This window comes from Neomonachus schauinslandi, chromosome 6 (genome assembly GCF_002201575.2).
Source record: "Neomonachus schauinslandi chromosome 6, ASM220157v2, whole genome shotgun sequence".
Lineage (NCBI taxonomy): Eukaryota > Metazoa > Chordata > Mammalia > Carnivora > Phocidae > Neomonachus > Neomonachus schauinslandi.
This window is the reverse complement of record NC_058408.1, coordinates 52,006,876-52,023,548: the sequence shown is the minus strand read 5'-3', so window position 1 is coordinate 52,023,548 and position 16,673 is coordinate 52,006,876. Positions and strand designations below refer to the sequence as shown.

General features: G+C 39.2%; 1 protein-coding gene and 1 pseudogene across 1 annotated transcript in view; one reads left to right on the top strand and one right to left on the bottom strand.

Moving 5' to 3' along the window:
• Positions 1-16,673, top strand: part of RABGAP1L (RAB GTPase activating protein 1 like) — a 776,559-nt gene that overhangs the window by 396,353 nt on the left and 363,533 nt on the right. The window lies entirely within an intron of this gene.
• LOC110574136 lies at positions 1,304-2,456 on the bottom strand (annotated as a pseudogene).

Here is a 16,673-nt window from a genome sequence, read left to right as displayed (position 1 = left end):
ACCAAGAGTCAGATGCCTAACTGACTGAGCCACCCTGGTGCCCCAAGTTCTCCTCCCCCATTTAAAGGAGGTATCTATAAGTGTTTCTTGCATTGTATTCATGATTAGGTTAAACTTTCCTGTAATGGTAATGGTAAAAGTAATGGTAATCAGCTGTATCCCCTTGGCATTTGCAAGTGAGCTCCATGAAATTTTGTGATGGCAGATTTTCAAAAAGCAGCACTTTTACTTCCAAAGTAAAATATGGCATAATATGTATCACAGGATGAAGTGTTTGGTTTGATTTATACACTGTAATTCCCTTCTTTGAAAAGACATCTTGTTTGAAATAATTTCTTTCAATTTTAGGCAAAGTTACAGTCCTAGAAGTTAAAAATGATCATTTTTCCTCTAAAGTGAGGATTCTCTGAAAATATGTTCATGGTGGTTGGGGGTGGTCACATATTCACATATCTTACCACATCTTATCTTTTTTTTTTAATTTAATTTTATTATGTTAATCACCATACATTACATCATTAGTTTTTGATGTAGTGTTCCATGATTCATTGTTTGCATCTTATCTTTTTTAAAGGAAGAAAATAAAAGTCCTTTTTAAATTTAGTTGGTGACAGCTCTTTGCCTTTTGGTGCTTAATAACGCTTGAGATAATAATAAATAGTGATAGTTACATAACCTTTTTCATGTCGTTGTATTTTTGTTTACACTTGGAGTTTCTAAGGCCAGCATGCAGGGAATTGTTTATTGCTTCTTAATTAGGTTTCCAGCAGTTAGAATAAACAAGAGGGTGCTTGGCTTATGGCATTGCAGTATGTCCTGATAGGCTTCCCTTGGTTGTGATTAAAGAATATAGAGAAAATAGCAAGCATTCTTTCTTAATTATACTTTTTCTATAAATGAGAGCTCTGTTTGTAGTTAAGCATTATAAGTAATAATATACACATTAAATAAATGAAATACATATTTAGAGCCTTTTAAAAAGGATTATAAGTATGCCAAATTACAAATTATCTTTCATACTCAATTTTAACTGTTACCCATCACTGCTTAACCTACCCTAGAGTAATGTCAACATTCTTTAAGCCTTAAAACACTCAGTGTTATACTATAGATAGGATATCCTTCAATAGCTTTATGGCAAAAGTCCTTTCAGTAATTTCCCTTACTCATGTAAATACCAATTATTTATTGAACTCCTATAATATATGTAAAACATTGTAAGCATGTTAAGGGATTCATACAACAAACATTTGTTGAGCATCTTTTGTTTATTTATTTATTTTTTAATGTGATAGATGACATTTTATTGGACTAGGAAATTTGTGGGAGGCTTAGGTACCGGGCGCTGGGCCAGGGTGGCACAGGCCATGCTCAAGGCATCCTCTCTCGTGTGGTGCCCACCAGTGAAGCCACTGGTGTGGACAGAGATGCAGCCAGGAATCCCACTGACCTGGTCCAGGGCCTCATCCTGAAGACCCCACCTGGCTCTGGCAGGGGCAGCCGGCTCTGGAATGAATGGGGCTCCTTGGGCACACACTTTACCCGCCACTGTCCGGCCTGGTCAGTGTAGATAACAAAGGCGATGGTCCCCAGTGTGGACAGCCCAGATTCCAGGTGGTAGAGGTGCTCCTTCCAGGGGCATCCATCTTTTGCCAGTTCTACTATCTCCCCACTTGGGTCCACCTGGAATTGCTGGGCCAGGGCCTCTTCCACCAAGCCCCGGGCTGGCAGCCAGCTATGCTGGTAGAAGTCTAGTCTCTGCAGGAACTCCTCTCGGACTAGGTCCATTGCACGCTTGAACCCGGCCTCGGTGTCTTGGTTGGGCTGGTTCCAGGCAGGATTCAGTCGGGCAACCCGGTCGCTCAGTGTGGTAGTCAGCACGTATCTAGGCTCTCCCTCTTCCCACTGGGAGATCCCATTGTCCACCGCGTCCACCTCCTCCACGAAGTTCTCGTACATCTTGTCATAGATGGTGCCAACCATGCTGTCCTCTTTGCTGGTGCCCAGCAACCGGGCCAGCAGCTTATGCCCAAAGTTCAGATAGATGAATCCCGCACTGCTCAGCTTGGTCTGCCACGGCTTCCCAGGAGACAGGGAGCTCATGGTCTCTGTGAAAGAGCTCTGGTGATGGTCATATCAGTGTCTCTGAGGGTCGTACTCACCACCCACATCTACCACGATGTCACAAGAAGCCAGTTTTTCGGGGTCTCGGGTCCGCACAATCTCTGCATCCCAGTACTTGGGCAGGAGGCACAGCAGTGCGCACGCCAGGGCTTCATCACAGTGGAAAGTGCCGTTGTGCGTCCCGATTCGGGGTGGCGCCATGAGGCTGCCGCGGGGTCGCTTGGACGGCGGGATGGACTCCAGGCTGAGCACAGGGGCCGGGCCCGGGGCCGCGAGGCTGGCGGCGGCCACAGCAGTAGAGGTAGGAGACTGCGTGGGAAGCGGCGGCCCATGCAGCCTCCCCGGTGGGGAGGTGGGTCGTCTGTTGAGCATCTTTTATGTGCCAAAAAGAAAAAAAGATAGGTTCCTTTTCCTTAACATTTGGTGTGATTAGTGGTGTGGTTAGGTAGATGTAGTAGTTATATAGGAAAACAACTAACCCATGCCAATAAATTATCAGTTGACTCTCGGGGGAAATTTTTACTTTTGGTCTGCAGTAGATAAATAGCATCAAAGGTGACGGACTCTATGTAGGTTAAGATGACTTTGATAAGGGAAGGGCTTAGAGGCTGCATCATAGTAGAAGAGCAAGAGCAAAATTACAGGAATGGGTAAGAATATGATGGATACTGAAGGAGTGTGTTTCCTTAGGCTGAGACAAAACATCATAGCCTTTCCAGAAAGCACCAAGGTGGCTGACATGCGGCTCCATGGTAGACCTTTTGTATGAAAAAGGAGGTCACAACACAACTAACTGTGGAAGATTAAATAGTTTTTAGACATGTTAGAGCCTCAGAGAGTGGCAGAAATGAACTGTCCTTGGCTGGTGAAAACTCTGAGGGGAGAGGAGAGTGTTTTCCTTATCCCTTTTCCCTTTAGGAGATGATGAGGAAGTGGCTGCAAGACTGTAGTATAACTCTTTGAATTGGGAAGAGTTAAAATGAGGGACCAAGCTAGAGTGCTTTCTTGTTCTAAAGAAGAGGGCTGAAGTAGTAGCCCTAGGACTGCCTGCTCTCTGATCCTAAGTTGTTGGTGGTCTGTTGGCTTTCCATGGTCTCATCATCTTTTTTTTTTTAATTTTATTTATTTTAGAGAGAGGGAGCATGTGCATGTGAGTGCTCATGCACAAACCGGGGGGGGGGGGGGGGGGGGGGGGGTGGAGGGCAAAGAGAGAGTGGGAGAGAATCCCAAGCAGACTCCATGCTCAGCACAGAGCTGGTCTTGGGGCTTGATATCACAACCCTGAGATCATGACCTGAGCTAAAACCAAGAGTTGCAACCTTAAGTGACTGAGCCACCCTGGCAACCCTCCATGGTCTCATCATCTTAAATCAGTCAGAAAGCAGCCAGTCTTCATGGCAGAGCAATCCTTTTCCAATATGTATCCTGAAGGATATGATACCCTAGCCCTTAAGAATGGAGCCATATTTCTGTAGGGATTTAGAGAGTTGTCTCAGCCTAAGGGAACTCCTTATGGTGTTATATAGCTTAACTGCCAGGGTAAGTTAAAATTTCCATTGAATCAAATATATATATAGCTTAATAAATTTGCCTCTTTACCTCATTTAACCTTGTCTCACTTTCAAGGTTTGCTAAGTTTCCCTAGAGTTATAAAGATTCTGTCTATGACATTTTTCATTCTATTGACCTCCACAATTGATTTGGCTGATCTTTCTAAACAAAGGAGGAGTATTATTGTTAAAAGATAGAAGTATCTGGACTCTACTGCAAGTAAGTTCTCAAGTTATATTTGGAAACGCTACTCTTAATTTTTGTCTTCTTTTTTAACCATCCTGTCTCTTAAACCAGTGTGCGGCTGCTTGCTCTTAATTTACTAAGTATTACTTTATATTTGTCATCCCTGGTATCAAAAAGTTACTGGCACCATGGTGTTGAGAGTGAACTCCTGTAGATATTGTATGAGGCTATAATGAAGCTGGGTGAGAAAACAAAATAAAGGGAAGGTGAATTTATGGACTTATAACTCAGGCAGCTGTTTTCTTTAAGTTTTATTTCTCAATCATTATGAGTCTCAAACTCTAGACAAATGTAGGTGCTTTTCCCTCAGAGAATATGATAGTATGAGTCTGAAGACAGCAACCTAGCTCTTGTTGACAGAGAAAGGACTAAACTCATCCATACATGAATCACATCATCCCTTTCAAGCTATGCTTCTGTTACTTAATTACTTAAGTATTTACTGAAATTTAAAAATCAAGTGTTTTATTATTTTTTATACTCTAAAAGTTTTATTATAGAAATGGATAAATAGGTATAAAGTTGTCAAATTGGTGTCTAGCCAGGGAACTTATTCAGTTCCAGCCAGAGATTAGTTTTAAGTAAAAAAAAAAAAGTCACCACGAGACTTGTGACTAGTAGAAAATAAATTACCTCTAAAAAAAAAAATTATGGATTCCGGGCGCCTGGGTGGCTCAGTCGTTAAGCATCTGCCTTCGGCTCAGGTCATGGTCCCAGGGTCCTGGGATCGAGTCCCACATCGGGCTCCCTGCTCCGTGGAGAGCCTGCATCTCCCTCTCCTGCTCCCCCTGCTTGTGTTCCCTCTCTCGCTGTGTCCCTCTGTCAAATAAATAAAATCTTTAAAAAAAATAAAAAATAAAAATAAATTATGGATTTCAAAATGTTTATCACTTTCAGTGCCTTCCCTGAGATTGTTAGTCCAGCTCACAAACCTCCCTGGCTTCTTAGAAATGCATATTTTAATACAATTTTCTATTTATGGGGTATCTTTTTTCCCTGAAGCAAAAATAATGATTACAGATTATCTTTTTAATCCTCTTGTATAATATTGAACAGTTACAGTTTCATTAGTTTCTAGATATAAAGCTAAAAACAGAAAATAAGTACCAAGATGAAATTTTTATTCTTAATTTTTTTTCTTGGATACACTGATTGTTAGGCTGCCACATACAATCAATCAGCTATCAACTAATTATTGATTTCTCTAAATGTGAAACATGATGCTAAGAAATACAGAATTTGAGAGGAAATATAAGGCATGGATCTTGCCCTCAAAGGGTTTACTCACTGTAAAGAAGACCACGGTTCTTTTATAGATGCTTACATAGCAACATAAAATCACACAGTATTCTAAAAGTATTCCAAGAGATGCCACATGAGTTTTCATAATAGCTATCAAGTGAGTTGTATAGACAGTGAGTATTTTATATTCAGCGAAGAGACTGTTCATAGTTCACCATGGTGTATTTGTCCTGAGTTCCACAAGCATTATGGCCTTTTAAGTATCAGGCCCTGTACTAAAAGTTGGAGACCTAAACATTAGGTAGTATGTTCCCTCTGGGCCTTATAATTTGGTGCAAGAGACTTTTTTTTTTTTTTTGGCCTGGGAATATATTCATGTGGTTTTTAAAAAAATCTTAATCTAAAATAATCCTTTTTCTTTTCCACCTAAATAATTTGCCAGGCAGAACACCTATCAGCATTCCCTTTTTGAAAATACACTCTTTGTCTCCCTCCCTCTCTCCCTTCCTCCCCGCCCCCACACACAGAGTTCTCCTTTTTGAAAACGGGTTTTCATTCTTAAGATAATGTGCACATAGGCACTAATCATTACATTACCTTAGTAAAGAAGGCAGAGATGAGAATGATTTGCTTTTCATTACTTAAGATCACATGGCCAGCAAGAGCGTCCCAGGATATGTAGAATCCAACTGTCCTAAACCCTGGCCTGTCACTCCTGCCGCTGTCATACGCTTTCCTCTTGGCAGCAGGAACAACAAACATTTATTCATTATTTAGGGTGAGTCAGCTACCCTGCCAGGTACTTTGCATATATTGTTTTGTTTAATCCTCACAGAAATCTGCAAGAAAGCTACCATTATTATCATCATTTTGTAGGTGAGCATGCTGAAGCATAGACAAGTAAGTTGCTCAGAGTCACACATTTGGGAAAGTAGCGTGTAGGTAGAAAGCCAGCCATGTTAGAATTTAACTTTCTTAGCCACTCTCCGATTCTGCCTTCTTTAACCCTTCCTGCTTGACTGAACCACCTCAGTTTTTTGGGGCAGGGAAGACGGATCTGATTCAAAATACACTTAAAGGGGAAAGATTGTTTTTCATTGATCCAACAAAAAATTTTTTTGAGTACTTACTGATGACAACGCACAGGGAATCGCTTCCTTGAGGCCTTTGCAGTCTGACTGGGGAGACAAATAAAGCATAGGTGGATTTATAGTGTAAGTGCTCAGGTGAACCATTGTAGAGGTTGTTATGAGAGCACAGAGGAGGATATGACTCCCATCTTGGGGAGTCAAGATAGGCTTTTTGGAGAGATGGTATCTGAATAGTGAGTGGGTTTTCATGTGGAACTAAAAAGTGGTTGTAGGATTGCCATAATGTCTGGTGCTTTCTTGGTCCTGCAGAAGAGCTTTAGCATAATAACAGTTTTTCAGTAGTAGCAGTATTGGTCTCTGTCTCTGGAATTCTTTAGGAGTTAACATGGCCATCTTTCTGGGATCCATCCACTGGGGAGGAGGGTGGACAGACCAGAGTGAGCTCATGGGTCCATACCAAGACCGCAATTCTGGGATTCATCATAGTTGCTTCAAATCTTATCTCTGCTAAGAAATGTTTCGAAAGCTATTTACAAATGCTGGTCCAGGGAGCCTTCTCTGACCTCCTCCTCACACTCTTAGTTTTCATGGCTCTGTGTTCCTGTGGTTGCCCTGCTGGGCCTCTCTTTCCCAGCAGGAACTTCTGCCAGCCAGAGACTCTGGTTGGACTTCAGCTACCTCAAATGCCTTGGAAACTGTTTGCTGGGTTAGAAGTATCAACTTCAGAGAAGTAAAATATATAAAATTATCTGGGGCAGGGGATACCTCTTATTTAATATGTTTAGAACTTTCTAGCTCCTACTGGAGGTAAAATTGTTTTAAAAATGGCGAGCCTGAAATAAGGTAGAGCTGCCTGAGCACATGCCAGGGATTAACCGCCTTCTACTTCCCACAAAACAATGCATCTTTCTCTAGAAGTTATTATAAGGTCACATTATTCATCCTCCTGAGCACTGCAGTCATCTTCCCATGGAATATCAAATATTTGCCTTGACTTTAGTTCAATGATTCTCTTTGAAAGGACAGAAAGCATGTGTTATAGGGTGCATAGGCAGTGTGCTTTGAAGAGAGAGGGTGGATTAGTGGTTTCATAGATTAGTGGGGGATTTATTAGAAGGAGAAGGATTTGCTGGGTAGCATGAGGTGTTTGAGGCCATATTCAGGCAAATGGAACATGAGAGAGCTGTGGCTGGAATTAGTTTTTTTCTGACCTAGCAGGTATCTTCCACTGTTGAGACACAGGTAATGAAATATGGTTTTCCCCAGACTCTTCCTACTTTCACTCTCCTTAATGATTGTATCCAGCTGTGTGTGGACATACTCCATCACCTACTCCCAAGAAAGGGGTTTTGCTTCTTTAGATTTTAATTATCACTAACCAGGTTGCAGGATTCTCTTTCTACTTGGTTTAATTGCCTTCACTTTTTAAATTTTTGGACTGGTTACTTTCTTTCCTTCCTCTTTTGACCCCTGTAGCTTCTCTTGGTTTCCACTTTCCTTCTGTTACCCTTTGAATTCCTTTGCATATGTTAGTATTAAGCTGATTGTCACAAGATTTATAAGGTATTCATTGTCTGGACTTGGTGCAGTTTAGAATTTTCCTAGAACCTCTGAAGTTTAATTTCTAATACCAAACAAAGCCATGCTGCAATATAGCTTAAGCACCAGTCACAAGCCAAAGAAATTCTACCTAAGCCTCATTTCCTCATGTCCTGGTCACGTTACATTGGAAACATGAGCACAGATTGCTTGGTAAGGCAAGAAAGGTGCTACAGTTCAGGGAAAAAAGGTAGAGGTGATGTATCAGGAAACTGATCAGATCCATTCACTTCATGAAAAATGAGGTAAAAGCTTGGCTGCTTTTGAGTGGGATTCTCTTCCTTATATATCCAAGATGGAATTTTTTGTTGTTTAATAAAGATGTAAAATCATAAGTTATTCAGACAGGTAAGTATTGGCCTTATCATATAGCATTACATTAACAATTCCTCATTCCTGATTCTTAAGTCACTTTAGGATTCATTCCAAGAAATACAAAGATATCTTAGTAATATTTCAGTTATTAAATATTCAGTTAGTGAATACGTTAGCTTTTATTGCATCTTTTCTCTCTGGTGTCAAGCTTTTAGTAATGCCATTGTTTATGGTTTGTACCTCTAATGGAAGCCAAGCAGAGAGCAAGAAGAGAAATTCCATTTTGCTGCTTATCAGTAACCAGAGAGGGAGGAGTTGAGCATGAGTGATGAGAGATGGGGAAGAGTCTGGCTGGTGAGCAGGTTGAGTCCCACCTAAAAAAGGTTTTGGAACCTCATAATCAGAAGTGGTTAGAGTCACTTTCTTAAAGGACAGGTGCCACTTCTGTTCATTTCTCAATCATGGTCACTGCTGGTTGATAATAATTGGTTACCTCTTCTGAATTAGGGTCTTTAAACATTCCAGTTTAATTTGGAGGACCTGTTGAATGCTGTAGGGAGGGAAGGGGGTATGTGGAGAAGGAGAGCTACAGGTGGTAATCAGTATTCACCTTACTGTGCTTTAATCCCTTGTAGTATGAATATCAGGTTGATGTCTTGTGGTGTTTTTCAAGATTGCATGATCCAGTAACTTATCAAATAATAAGCAGAGAACCTACTACCTGGTTTACAGAGTTGTCAGATTTACAAAGTCATCCAAACAGCATCACTTCTCTTTGTACTTTATATTCTCCACTTTCAAAATGAAAATTATAGCATTTTCCTTGAATCCTGCTGAAATCATTGCAAAGATTACTTATGTATTTGTGTGCTTGTGAGGCTTTGAATATAAATTTTATTGAGCATCTTATGTGTGTGCATGTGTGCGAAACTTTTTTCTTAAAGGTACTATTGATCATGTTGGGAAAGCAAGACATGGTTATGGATTGATTGTTTTGGTGTTTCATAGAAAGGGTAGTTTTCATTTACTGTCTGCCAACCATGTAGAATATTTCCTGCTATCTCCTGGTCTCAGAAAGGATTCATCAACCTTCAATAGAGTCTATGAAGTATAACTGTAATGTAATGTGCTGGGTTTTTTTTTTATTGTGGTAAAATGTAATATTTATAATTTTAACCACTCATAAGTATACAATGCAGTGTCATTAAATGCATTCACAGTGTTGGGTAACCCTCACCACTATCTATACCCAAAAATTTTTCTTCATCCCCAACAGAAACTCTGTATTTGTGAAACCATAATTTTCCTTTTCCCCTTCCCCTTAACCCCTAGGAGCCTCTAGTCTATTTTCTGTCTCTAAGAATTTGTTTATTCTAGGTACCTCATATAAGTAGAATTGTACAATATTTGTCATTCTGTGTCTGGCTCATTTCACTAAGCATAATGTTTTCAAGGTCCATCATGTTGTAGCATATATCAAAAAGTCATTACTTTTTATAGCCAAATATTATCCCATTGTATGAATACCTCATATTTCGTTTATCCATTTATCTTGTGCCTTATACTTTAATATATGAAAAGGTTAAATTATAATATAAGGTATATGTGATTTAATATCTAAGTAAGGGATACAGGAAGAATATATTTTGTCAGAGAGGAGATAAAGAGTGACTGGGTTGGAACCCTGGTTCCAACATTTATTACCTGTGCAAGCTCAGGCAAGTTGCTTAGTCTCTCAGGCTTATTTACCTCATTATAAAATGGCAATAATTATGGTCTAACTCACAGGGTTGTTGTGAGGATTAAGTGAGTTAGTATATGTATGGTTCTTAGAACCATGTAGTATTATAAGAGTATAACACAGGTTCTATTTTGCTGTTTATCACTATTATTATTATTATTATGTAATTACTGTAATGTAATTATTATTCCATTATAGTTGATGAACATCCCATAGAAGAGATCAGAAATGTGCTGGACCATAGTGAAACTTTGCAGGATGTGATTAGAAAAAGAATTCTAAGGTGACTCAGGTGTGTAGAGAGACCACAAATGCCATGTTTGTGCAGAAGACAGTTGCCACACCATGGTTAAACGAACAGCTTTGGAACCCAGCAGACCTCTGTTCAGATCACAGCCCTGCAATATACTTACTGTGACTTTGGGTATAACCTTTCTAAGCTTGAGTCATAATTTATAATATGGGGATAATAATGGTGATAACCTCACAGGATTATGAGGATTAAAAGAGAGAGTTTGTGGGGCGCCTGGGTGGCTCAGTTTGTTAAGTGACTGCCTTCGGCTCAGGTCATGATCCTGGAGTCCTGGGATCGAGTCCCGCATCGGGCTCCCTGCTCAGCGGGGAGTCTGCTTCTCCCTATGACCCTCCCCCATCTCATGTGCTCGCTCTCTCTCATTCTGTCTCTCAAATAAATAAATAAAAATCTTAAAAAAAAAACGAAAAAAAAAAGAGTTTGTGTAAAGCACTGAGCACGTTACATGGCAAAGAAAAAAAAAACTTTAAAAAGGGATAGCCTCTATTAATTTAGTACTTTTGATCTCCATCATTTTTTGTCACTGTTATAGTATGATCTAATTGGATCATAGTGGAAGATACTTTTGGAAAGGTACTGAGGTAAAGACGGAGGAGTTTGCACTTAAATTTAGGTAATGGGATGTCACTAAAGTTTTCTCTGAGAGAAAGAGAGAATGAAAGTGTGTTTGTGAGTTGTGTGTGTGTGATGTATGTATGTGGTGTGTGTGTTGTGTTGGCAAGAGCATTAGAAAGGGGGGCTTGCTGAAAGCAGTGATTGAGATCAGTCTGTTTATACTGTGTAACTTGGGGGTTGGAGAGAAAAATAGATAAACCAGAGGGAACAAAACAGTTTATATAATTTTTAACAATTGAAAGGAAATCAGTAAGCAAAGAAAATATTTGAAGACAAATAATTATTTCCCTTGTTGGGTATTCATTGTGTGTCAGACACTGTGCCAGCCCCTCTGTATTGATTACTATCATTTCATGTTCCCAGTAACTTTATGATGGGAGACTCTATCATTGTTTCCATTTCCCCGATGAGAAGTCAGAGGCATAAAGTGGCTAAGATCACACAGGGTGTGTAGAGACCACGAATACACCAATATCTGTTTTCACCTCTTTCCTGTAGTAAGAACAGTTCCATCTGGGCATGTGGCCCACACTTCCTAACCTCCTTTGCAGTTAAGTGTGATTAGTGACAAAAAAAAGTATTGTGGGTAATTTCGGGGAGCTACCAGAAAGAGTTGGCCTATCCCCGCTGCCCCTCCTTTCCTTCTCTATTCCTCCTTCCTCCTGTCGTAGGTGAAGCTCATCTAGACTGTGAACACCAGGGCTGCACCCTAGAAGTGGTGGAGCCTAATGCTGGAAGGAATGGGGTCCCTGTGAACTCTGGGGAGCAGAGCCTGTGCACCAGCCCACACTGCCAGCCTGTGGACATTCATGTAAGAGAGAAAAATTAGCTTCTATCTGGGGTTTCCTGTTACTTTCTCAGCCAGTCTGCCTCGTCACTACCAAAGACCACCGAGGGAAGAACTGGAGTTGGCTCTGGGTGCTCTGGCTCCGGAGCCTGTTGTCACCACTGTGTATGCTCCCTCACTGTACTCTTTCCCTTGGCAGCCCTCAGATGTTCACTGGTTTTTGTAAGGAGCTGTTAAAAACTAACTCTGGTGTTGCAGCTCAGAAAGCCAAATTTATTGAGGGTAGGCACATGTCCAGAAATGGATTCAAGAATCCAGTGGTGTTTTCTCTCAGCCAAGTAGAGAAACTTGAAAGCTTTGCTACTTTTACCTCCATCTAGACACGGTTTCTTGTATTTCTTTTTCTTTTGCATGAATGGTCCTTATCCTGAGAAAGTCATCCTGCTACAAAGGGGAAGAAGTTGAGGTGTGGTTTGTTTGTTATAATTATCAAGGGCAGTGATTAATTTTTGGCTTTTGGGAAAATGATACCACTCTTTAAGCTAAGGATCTATGTAGCTGTTACTAAGAAAAAAGCAAATTCTGGGGCTCCTGGGTGGGTCAGTTGGTTAAGCCTTCTGCTCAGGTTATGATCCCAGAGTCCTGGGATCAAGTCCCACATCGGGCTCCCTGCTTAGTGGGGAGCCTGCTTCTCCCTCTGCCTCTGCTCCTTCCCCCACTCATTCTCTCTCTCTCTCTCAAATAAATAAATAATCTTTTAGAAAAAAGCAAATTCTGGAAAACCATTGATAAAAGGTGAATGAACTATAATTCTATGATTTTTGTTTTGAGCAATAACTAAAAGGTGTTGGAATTATAACAGTTGATCAGTTGCTGACAACGTGAAGTATTGGCCTGAATATCTAAGAGGTTACCAATGTTATATGTTCATGGAAATCTTCAACCAGAAATACTTCCTGCAGCAAACATTTCAGTCATCATCATTACTTATAGAGACATCATAGTGATGAAGGTTGTGTAGACTTGGGCTGTTTTCAAATAAACTGGGTTTTATTTTGCCTGCACTCTGAACAGATTGAATGATCTGTATCTCAGAGACTAGTGGATAAAGATGTTGTATTTAATAATCAGTGGCAATATGATGCTGCCTCCTAGAGGATCTGAAGATCGTATCGTTTTCCTAAGTCATAGTCTATACCAGAGCTCTTCAGACAAGAGCTCCTCATACAGTCTAAATTGAATTGTGCAGGAAAAAATGTTCATCATCATTAGCCATCAGGGAAATCCAAATCAAAACCACATTGAGATACCACCTTACACCAGTTAGAATGGCAAAAATGGACAGGGAAAGAAACAGCAAATGTTGGAGAGGTTGTGGAGAAAGGGGAACCCTCTTACACTGTTGGTGGGAATGCAAGTTGGTACAGCCACATTGGAAAACAGCGTGGAGGTGCCTCAAAAATTTAAAAATAGAGCTACCCTATGACCCAGCAATTGCACTCCTGGGTATTTACCCCAAAGACACAGATGTAGTGAAAAGAAGGGCCATATGCACCCCAATGTTCATAGCAGCAATGTCCGCAATAGCCAAGCTGTGGAAAGAGCCGAGATGCCCTTCAGCGGATGAATGGATAAAGATGTGGTCCATATATACAATGGAATATTACTCAGCCATCAGAAAGGATGAATACCCAACTTTTACATCAACATGGATGGGACTGGAGGAGATTATGCTAAGTGAAATAAGTCAAGCAGAGAAAGTCAATTATCATATGGTTTCACTATTTGTGGAACATAAGGAATAGCATGGAGGACATTAGGAGAAGGAAAGGAAAAATGTGTGTGTGGGGGGGGAATTGGAGGGAAAGGTGAACCATGAGAGACTATGGACTCTGAGAAACAAACGGGGTTTTAGAGGGGAGGGGGGATTGGTTAGCCCGGTGATGGGTATTAAGGAGGGCACGTACTGCATGGAGCACTGGGTGTTATATGAAAACAATGGATCGTTGATCACCACATCAAAAACCAATGATATATTGTATGGTGACTAACATAACATAATAAAAATTTAAAAATAAATAAATAAATAAATAAATAGAATTGTGCAGAGTCTCAAAAGGACAATAAAATTTTAAAGATGTGAAATATCCCAATTAATAATTATATCATTTCAGTGTTGGGAACCAAATAAATTATAAACTGTATTTGCATTTCTTCAACATGCTCCATTTTAGCTGCAAACAAAAATACTTGTCTTCTTTTCATGATTAGTCTTAATTATTTAATTTTTAAAGTTATCTTGAATCTTCAGGAACAGATTAAATAAAAATTAAGAAATTTTGATATACTGTGGGCAAGGTTTTTGCTCTGCTTTCCTAATTTAATGGAACTGTGACGGCTTACATTTAAGCATTTTAAGAAACATTGCCGCTAAATCAAAGTGAGATCTAGGGTATTTATATGTACATTTGAGGTACTGTGGTATAATGGACAGAGCATGGACTATACAGTAAGAAATCTCCCAATCCTAATGCCATGTCTGAACTTGACTTTTGCAGAATGGGAAACATAACAGCTCTACATCTTGTTGAGAAGATTAAATGAGATAACGTGAAATTCCTTGTAAATCTTAAGGAACTGTCCAGATGTTAGATGTTATTACACTTGGCCTGTTTTTATGTAACATCTTAATTTTTTTTTTTCTTTAAAGCCTCTACTACATGTTTTAAATGCATTGAAGTCAAAACATACAGTTTTAAAAGGCCTTATTTCTCGGGGCGCCTGGGTGGCTCAGTTGGTTAGGCAACTGCCTTCGGCTCAGGTCATGATCCTGGAGTCCCGGGATCGAGCCCCACATCAGGCTCCCTGCTGAGCAGGGAGTTTGCTTCTCCCTCTGACCCTCCCCCATCTCATGCTCTCTCTCTCTATCTCATTCTCTCCCTCAAATAAATAAATAAAATCTTTAAAAAAAAAAAAAAGGCCTTATTTCTCAGCCAACATTAGAGACTCAGGAGAATGGACACACTTGGTTGAAACTTACTGTACCACTTTGGCAGCAAAGTTTAAGGCAGAAAAGTAAGCTAAAGATTTCATACTTTTGAGTTGAAAAGCAGTAGTTTTTCACCTTTAGTAATCTTTATACAGAATGAAAGCAAGTTGGAACTGGGAGAGATTCTGGTGGTTAGTTGAGCCAATTCCTTAATTTTGTGGTTAAGTGGACTGAGATCCAGAGATGAAGTGACTTTCTTAAAGCCCCATAACAAGCAGTGACAAAAAAGGCAGAACCTCTTGAATCCCAAGCCAATGTCCATTTCATTTTGCCATTATTTTTTTAAAAATCATTGATTTTAGTATTTGCAAAACTTTTAAGGTCATTTTCCAGTGTCAAGGGACATTTGAAATTAAATCTGGCTTTAAAAGATATTACCATTAAAAGATGTTAATAGCTTTTTGTTTTTGATCATTGTAATGTGGTTATATAAGAGGAGGTCCTTGCTCTTAAGATAAAAAAACAATAATTACTGAATACCAGGATTTATGCTAAGTACTTTTTAAGACACTGGGATCTTTTCTTTTAGAACACGTATCCTTAAGACGATCTCTTACCTCACTATGACATGGTAGACTTTTGGCCTCACAATGATTTTCTTATTCCTGTTTCTGAAATGTAGTTAGAAGTTATAAAAAATGGCCACTATGGGTCTCAAACTTGTCCTATCTTCTTTTACCATAATAAACTATTGAATGGAAAAAGTAATAATAATAAATAAATAAAAAGCTGAGAGTTTAGAAAAAGGTAAAAACCAAACTTAGTAAAGACCTCATTAATTTAAACTCCTATAAGGAATGTGAACAATGCCTGAAGTGAAATTTACTTTTGCTACCGGAATTCTTTATTCATTGCCTATGCAAACTAATAATGTGAGCAAGATTAGAAAGGGAATGCTTTAAATGGTTAAAAGAACAAAATGTTTCTGAATAGGCTTCAGTGGTTGGAATACTGATTAACATACATATAAGAGGCATGCTAATTGCAGACAGCCTTATCTGGTCATTACAGCAAGTTCCCCAAGGACCTTTCTGTTACTTGGTGGAACTTGAAAGTAATAAATTTTCTTTCTTTGTAATTTTTCTGCAATTAAGAACTGTACAAATTTAAATCATTTTCTCATGGCATTGACCTGATTAACGAACTTTAAGCAAATAACTACACGTTTCCTGACATATAGTACATAATATATACTGATATATAAAAAATTAAGATGGTGACCCAGTTTGTTAGAAAACCTCATTCTTTCTAGTTTTCCACATTACTGTTTTTACAATAAAGTTTAAAATCTCTTTTCCATTTTTTCTTATTGATCCACGTCTGAAGGTTCATATTGATCTTGTTCTTAACTTAATGGAAGTAACAACCTTCTTAGATCTCAGGACTAATGTTTTTATTCTTTGGTGGAGCAAAGAATAAAGAAATTTGTTTTTCCTATTGATGTGAAGATTGAAGCCTTAAACAGAAAGGAGGTATCAACAGTTTCATTTTTCAGAGACTATAGCCCCTCTTTTAAATTGTGTCTGTTTTGCTTTTGTACATATAGAACAATCACTTGTTAAAATGGTATGTTATTTCTCTTACCTAGAAAAAGACATTATGTAGTTATCTTTACTATAGATACTGATGTGGCATCTTTTGTTAGCTATTGAAATATTCTTCTTGGATATCATTACCAAACATCTGATTGGTTGTTGTGCCATTTAATTTTTGGCCATGTTTTATTTTTCCTAGTATTAAAATAGCACAAAGAGAAATGAAAATAGCCTAAGGTCTGACTTCACTATACATAAGAAACTAAACTTTTTTTCCATTAGGTGGAAGGAAGGGTGGGATGGATTCTCTCTCATGTCTTTTCTACCTCTTTCTTTTTAGAGTTTTTATTTTGGTGGGATAACTTTTTGCCTGGATATAATATTTGGTCCTTGGCTTATTTTTTTTTCTTCTCTCCCTGTGTTTCTCTACAACTCAGAGAAATACCACTTTGATCCTTGTTGTGC